The following is a 6,649-nucleotide window of genomic DNA, read 5'->3' as shown; positions in this document are numbered from 1 at the left end:
ACCTGGATGCACAGTAATAATAAACAGAGATGTGTGGATGAAGCTCTAAGCTTGCTAGCTCCATGACACTGAAAATACGAGAGACAGACACTACTATAAGTGGTTTCAGAAGCTGACTTTAAAAATTCCCTCTCTCCATTCTGGCCTTTGTTCCAGTAGAAAAGAAATGAGCGTAGATAGATGCATTCTGGCTTGTTTAACTCTTTAATTTCTTTAAAGTAGGATGATCTACAACGTAAGAAAAGAAGCCCAGTGGCTTGCAGCCTTCATGATGCATCATGGTCATGGGAAGGCAGCCTTTTTAATGTTGAAGTGTATGGTTTTCCATTGACGGTTATAGCTGTTTAAGTACTGTTCACTCACAGGATCGTAACACTTTTCAGTACAGTTTGATGAACTATGGTTTTGTTCTGTACATTATATTCTTTAACCAATACACTTATCCCACCCTATGCAAATTGAAAAGGAAACAGTAAAGTATTTTGCTTGTAAAATGCTTTAACATTATGCCTAGTTTATTTTTTTGACTATTGGATTTGCAGATTGTAATGAATCACCAAATAAAGTAATAATGCTAATTTTGGGAGAATAAATGTTTCTGTGTGGTTGCATATTTGTATCTGTTCAATATACAATAACAGGAAAAGTTAAAGAGGATGATTTTCTACTTACTATTTTGAAAGTCAGTTGTGAAAACAAAAGTCTTTTGTTACCAAGTCTTCCACTTGCTTTATTAATTTTGCTTTAGTGTAAATCCACAAGAAGAAAAAGGGGAAAGAAGGCGTATGATGCTATTTGTATAAACATTCAAAATGTTCAAAATTGTGTGGATGTGAAGCCATCAAATTGAAATAACATCTTCTGTTATTGTTTCCATCGTGAAAATGAGTTCTGATGAAATGTGGAGGTTTTTGCAAGTTGGTATGACTTTGATATCAGTTCTGGAAAATTCTCAGGTGGCTTCTGATTCTGTCTTAGCTGGTCTGTTTTGCCCCACCCTCAACCTCCTACTGAATACACAAAATATCTGGTGTAAATGTGGCATATAATTATCCAGTCTGAACATTAACCCTGTATCAGAATGCAGAATTATGGTCACATAAGAAACCTGGTTTACTTGAATTTTGAGTCTTTGACCAGAATAAAGAGTGTTTTGCAGGGATGCGGGGGGATTTTTTTTTTTTGGTGTTAATATTGTCCTTTTTTTGTGATTTAAAGAGCTTTTGAAAAGCAAGTTGAGATAAAAGCAGAAATCATAGCCTCTGGCATCATAATTCAGCAGAAGAATTGAAAAATGTAATTCTATTACAGAAATTTCTGCTGTAGGAAATGCAGGAGGTCTCATCCTCTCTGTAGACTTGCTAGTGGAAGAAGGCACGACATGCGTTTTTGGGGTAGGTATTTGGTGGCAGCATAGAAGTGGGGAGTTTCTGGAACCATACAGGGTATGGAGGGTAATGTTTTCCAAAAGTCGCAAGTATTTCTTCTATTGCCCCCCTCCGGCTTTGGCTCACTTTCTTCCTTGCCAATTTCTTGCACCAGTTTCCTTCCCAATTGCTTGCCATAGACCTGCATTTGAACGCCTTATCCCTTTGCTCTTTACATTCCCCTTCACAGTGCTGTCTCTCTCATCTGATCCAAAAATTACCATCCCTCCTGTTTGCCATCCTCTTGCTGAGCGCTGTTAAGCTCTTTCCCTCCTCCTTGGCTCTGTGATGAAGCTGTGTCTTCTCACTGCCACTGCCTGGACTTTGTTTTTCTGTCTCCCCTCAGATGTTCAGGGGATTTAGCACTCCACCTCTTCCCTAGCTTAAAGAGCTTGAACGGGATCAGTTGTTTTAAAGGATGGGATTTAGGAAAGATACCAACCAAGCGAAGCAATGAAGGGTGCGGTTTTCCTGTTTTGTGCTACATCTTCTGCCCTGCTGGGTAGAGCAGCTGCCCCCCGGCGGTGGATAACTTCTGCTGGTGATCTGATGGGACGCACCCATACTGCATCCTGCCTGGGTGCGGTAGGCCTAGTCTAGAGATCCTGCCGAGTTCGACATGGTCTTTGCATCCAGAAGAGTCTTAAAATGTTTTGAAGATGTCCTTCTGACAGTGCAGGGGAGCTGCTGTCACAACAATAAATCACGTTGGTGACCACCTGTTGGCAGGAAAAAGTGAGATGAGGTAAAATATGCGGGATGAGGTGAAGACAGGTGAGGGGACGTGGGTGGGCCGGGCCAGGCCAGGCCAGGGCCACTGGGGGGAAATACAGCAGAAAAGGGCAAGAGAGAAACGCTGCTGATGACCGCGGTCTCCTAATTTGCTGAAGCTCCTAATTTGTTGACAGCTCCCCTGCGGTGAGGCGTGTAGCTCCCTGACACCTTCCTCCCTTGGGAGGTTTTGTCAGCCCCAGGTGCAAGGCTGTCCTCAGCAGGAGGTGTGGGGATGGTGCCAGCTGGCAGAAGGGATGAAACAGGGACATGCACGGCTCTGGGTTTAATTGGGATGCCTTGAACATTGCTGGTATTTGGTCTTAAACTTTGAAAAATACACTTGATATAAAACTTCAGAATTGCGTGTAAGAAATGTACTAATTATGGTAGGTACAGTTTTAGCATAAAGGGATTATTTCACACTGTACTTACAGAAACAATTGCCTAACTCTACCTTTCCTAATTTGCTTAAAATTCCCCCATTGAGAGGTTTTAATTTCTCCCCTGAAGATTTTCTTAACCAAAGATGAAATTTTTCAGTCAGGTGTTCCTGAGGAGTGTTAACTTCTTGTGGCCTCGAGGTGAGCCGAGGCTTTTTATACCTCCAGTTACACACAGCATTCAGGAAATGCTTCTCTGAGGGTTTTGTTTCCTTATTATTATTGTTTATGTTCTGTTGTTTCTAAGAAAAAAGTGTGGTAAAAACTAACTGAAGATATTAATCATGAATTTTTAACAAGCAAACAACGGTGCCTTTCACAGTTGCAGGTCATCGCAGCTGAATGCCAAGGATGCTGTATGTGTAGAAAAAGATTGACAGAAGTGGGTAGAAAGCCCATGATTTTCAATGTGGAATAGAAGTTGCAAGCTTTGAGCTTACATCTTTATGGAGATTTGTTTAAGTTGTTGCTGTCTATTTTAATTCGTGAGTTGCTGAACTGCATTAATGTAAGCATCAGTGTTTGGGAATAAAGAGGGAACTGACTGTTTCTAATGGGCCTAAGCAGTGGAAACAGTTGAGTGGAATAAAGTAGCTCCCGTAAACAGACAAAATCCTAATAGTGTAGGCTGCATTTTGTAGGTTTTATCGTATTCCTAATAAATGGCTTTGGCTAAAAGTAATTATTCCCCCCAGAGGAATAGGTGGGGAGCTGCCAACCGATGGTGAGCCTTGTTTTTACAGATTCTGTAGATATTCACATTCCTGGAACCCTCCTGTCAGCCATGGCCGGCATGGGAGTGATGTGGAGCAGCACCAAAACTTTAGTCACCAAGGGCGTTAACTGCAGATCTGTTGGCTCTTAAACTCTTTTAAGTTTTCTTGCTCTTTGTCTGCTGGGTTGCACAGGCTCACAGCTCCTTTTCAGCAGAAGAAGAGAAAAAAAGTTGTGGATGATACAACAGAGTGTGTGGAGGGGAAAGACAGACAGACAGAAGCACAAAGCTACCTTATTTAGTAGCTACTAAATAAGCTGTTACCCAATGTAATGTAAGCTGTTACCCAATTTCCTTTCTAACGGAGGACTGTGTTGAAACTCTCATAAATTTGCAATTCAGATACAAGCTGCTTAAAAATAGTCTCATTTTGTTTGCACCAAACTTTGGAAATAAAAATTGGAAACATTTACTTTCTGTTTGACTTCTGAAGATACAGTAGCAGAGATGCTAAAAGAATCGTAATTGCAAGATTCTCATTCAAACCAAGCTCTGAAGCTAAGTAGACCAACTTACTTTTCTGATGCTGCTTGTGATATGATATTTAAATTAGTTTGAGTAAGTTTGCTCTTCATATCATTTTTTGTATGGGATGCTTTATCAGACAACTTGCCTTTCAAAGTCCTTTCATGCACCTTTTAAACCCAGGGACAGTGTTTTTATTTGTTTGCCTGCCAAAATCACAGATTAAAAATATGGCTACTTTTTTCAGCCTAAATTGGACAAGGCTTTTTAGACAAGACAGTTTGCCTATTGCCTCACTGGAACTCCCCTAGATTGTTGAAAGAAAAGTAAGTTTACAGCTCAGTCATGGGAGAAAGATGACAGCTTTTTTGAAAGTTTGATTTAGAGCATGTAAGCTAGATTCCTGCTCTGAGTCTTGCTCTATGCCAGTCTTCATAGAGCTTGTCTGTCTTCATCGAGTACAGAGTCAAAGTATGGCCCTGCCAGTTGAGGAAGCTCTGTTAGATGCATGAGGTCAATCAATGGGAATTACCCCATTTACAGGCCTGTTTTCTGAACAAAACATCTCTTTCTCAAAGAAGAGTCTCAAGAACTTCTGCAGCCTGGAATGGTTTTCCATATAGCCAATTTGGCAATCTTTTTTTTTTTTTTTGCCTAGTGGAGTAAAGGCAGAAGTGCCAGTTCAACTCAAGCCCATGCTGCCTTCCTCAGATTCTGCAGCGCTGAAGACAGATCCAAGCCACCTTGGTTCTGGTGTCTCTCCTGTTCAGACTGAGTGACAAACCACATCTCTCTTAGTAAACTTGCTTTTCTTTCACTGTGCAGAATCCCGATAAGTTAACAAGGTTGGTAAGAAAACTTGTTTATCTGTCTCACTTTCTCCTGCTTCACTCATATCCATGGGGTGTGCCTTGGGATCTCAGAAAGCACCTACATGAACCTCATTTAAGAGAGAAGGCCAGTGAAGGCCATGATGTCTAGGGCTCTTTTCTGAAGAACGGCATCACACAGTGATCAGTACAATTAGCAACTTTGTGAAATGAAAGATTGTAAAATTAACTGCACCACTTTGTTTAAAAAGCTTCATTTAGAGACTGACGAGGAGAAAAAAATGTTTAACTTCGATTTCATTCTTTTCAAGTTTTTCCACAATTTCAGAAGAGGGGTTGCCTTTCATTGTGTATCCTTTTGTCATAAGTTGAGTAATTTCCCTCAAAAACAGTAAAATAAACACGTAACTCTCTATGTCCTCAGGTGTTAAAAGGCTGGAGCCCCTGATTTTTTCTGCCTTCAGGGTGACATCTCTTTTATTGCGACTAATATATTCTTCAGTGAGGAAAAGTAGGTGACCTTTCTACCATATAGCATCTTTATGCTTGCGTGGCTCCTTAAAGATGCTAAGCAGACTTTTGATATAGCTACAGTGAGGAGGTGCTAGGCAGAAATTGGCTTTTTTGGGGGCTTCATGTAATCATGAAGTCATAGCAGGCTTTATATTGCTGAAGGGCATATGGAATTCAAATGTACAAAATTCTACCACTGTTCTCCAGAAAGGATATGCCCCATGTGCAAAGCCTTAAATATGTCTGTTTACCACTTAGTTACTTTTCATGTCTCATGTTGAAGATGTGTTGGAAGACAATGTATATCTGAGCTATAAGAAAGCTTTTTCATCCAGAGGCTTAAGCAACTAGCTCTCCGATTCATTCAGTAAATCATAACAACAGTCTCATTCCATGTTATGTTGTGTAGTTAAATCTCAGTGCTTAACCACAAATTTCTGATAGAGGCTGAAACAATCACCTCTTGGTTGTGGGGGTAGGGTGAGGGCATCCTTTCTTGACTGTTTTATGGCATCTGGCTCTTTGGGGAGCAGTCTGAGAGATATGATCTCCATGTGGTCTTTGGCCACAGGCTGGCTTCCACTTAGAAAACTGGTTATCAATTAGGGAGAATTAGGAGTCTGTTTGTGAATAAGAAAATAAACGAAAGGTCTGTGTTTCTTTAGACTAGATGCTCATCTAGTTCAGCGTTCTTGTCTCTATTCATGGCAATGGTCGATGTTTATGAAAGAGTACAAGTATACTGCGCTTTCCAAATTCCACAAATCAGTAGTTTGGGACTCCTTTAGCCAGAGTTTGAATTACAGGCCTTAACATCATCATCAGTGGCTGTAAAACACAGCACATTTAAATAAATGAATGTGTCTTCTGTATGATGTGATCAGAGAGAGTCGAAATTCAGCACAGGCCCTGCCTAGCAGCGAGATGATTATCATGTCATAAGGTTGGTTTCCTTTGACACACCTGAGCTTAATGCGTTCAAAAGGGGCAGGTTAGCTGTTTCACTACCAAAAAGGCAGGGGGATAATGACGTGCAGATGATTTACAGAGGAAAAGCAACACACTTGCATGCACTATGAAGTGTTCAATAAAAGCAGTAGTGTCATACAGAATATTTATTTGCTGGAAGGACAAAAAATAAGTTACTAATTGTTCTTTTACAAAGCATTGTTAATGAGTTATATATGCTTTCCTTCTATACGTTTCATTATCCCTAAGGCATTAGTCAGGTTGGACAATCTTTTCTCATACTTTTGGCATACTCTCTTTTTCTTTCATCAGTTTCAGATAAATTAAAATTTTAGCAATTTTTGGAAGCTGATTCTGTTTTTACTATTGGTAACAATAATTCAAGAAGTATTAAAGGCAAACTTTAAAGTATAGCCATCTCTAAACAGAGATGAGTTGTTAACACCTCAAATAAAA

Source organism: Aptenodytes forsteri, unplaced genomic scaffold, assembly GCF_000699145.1.
Source record: "Aptenodytes forsteri isolate BGI_AS27 unplaced genomic scaffold, ASM69914v1 Scaffold6, whole genome shotgun sequence".
In the NCBI taxonomy this organism is placed as follows: domain Eukaryota; kingdom Metazoa; phylum Chordata; class Aves; order Sphenisciformes; family Spheniscidae; genus Aptenodytes; species Aptenodytes forsteri.
Note: the sequence above shows the minus strand (reverse complement) of the source record.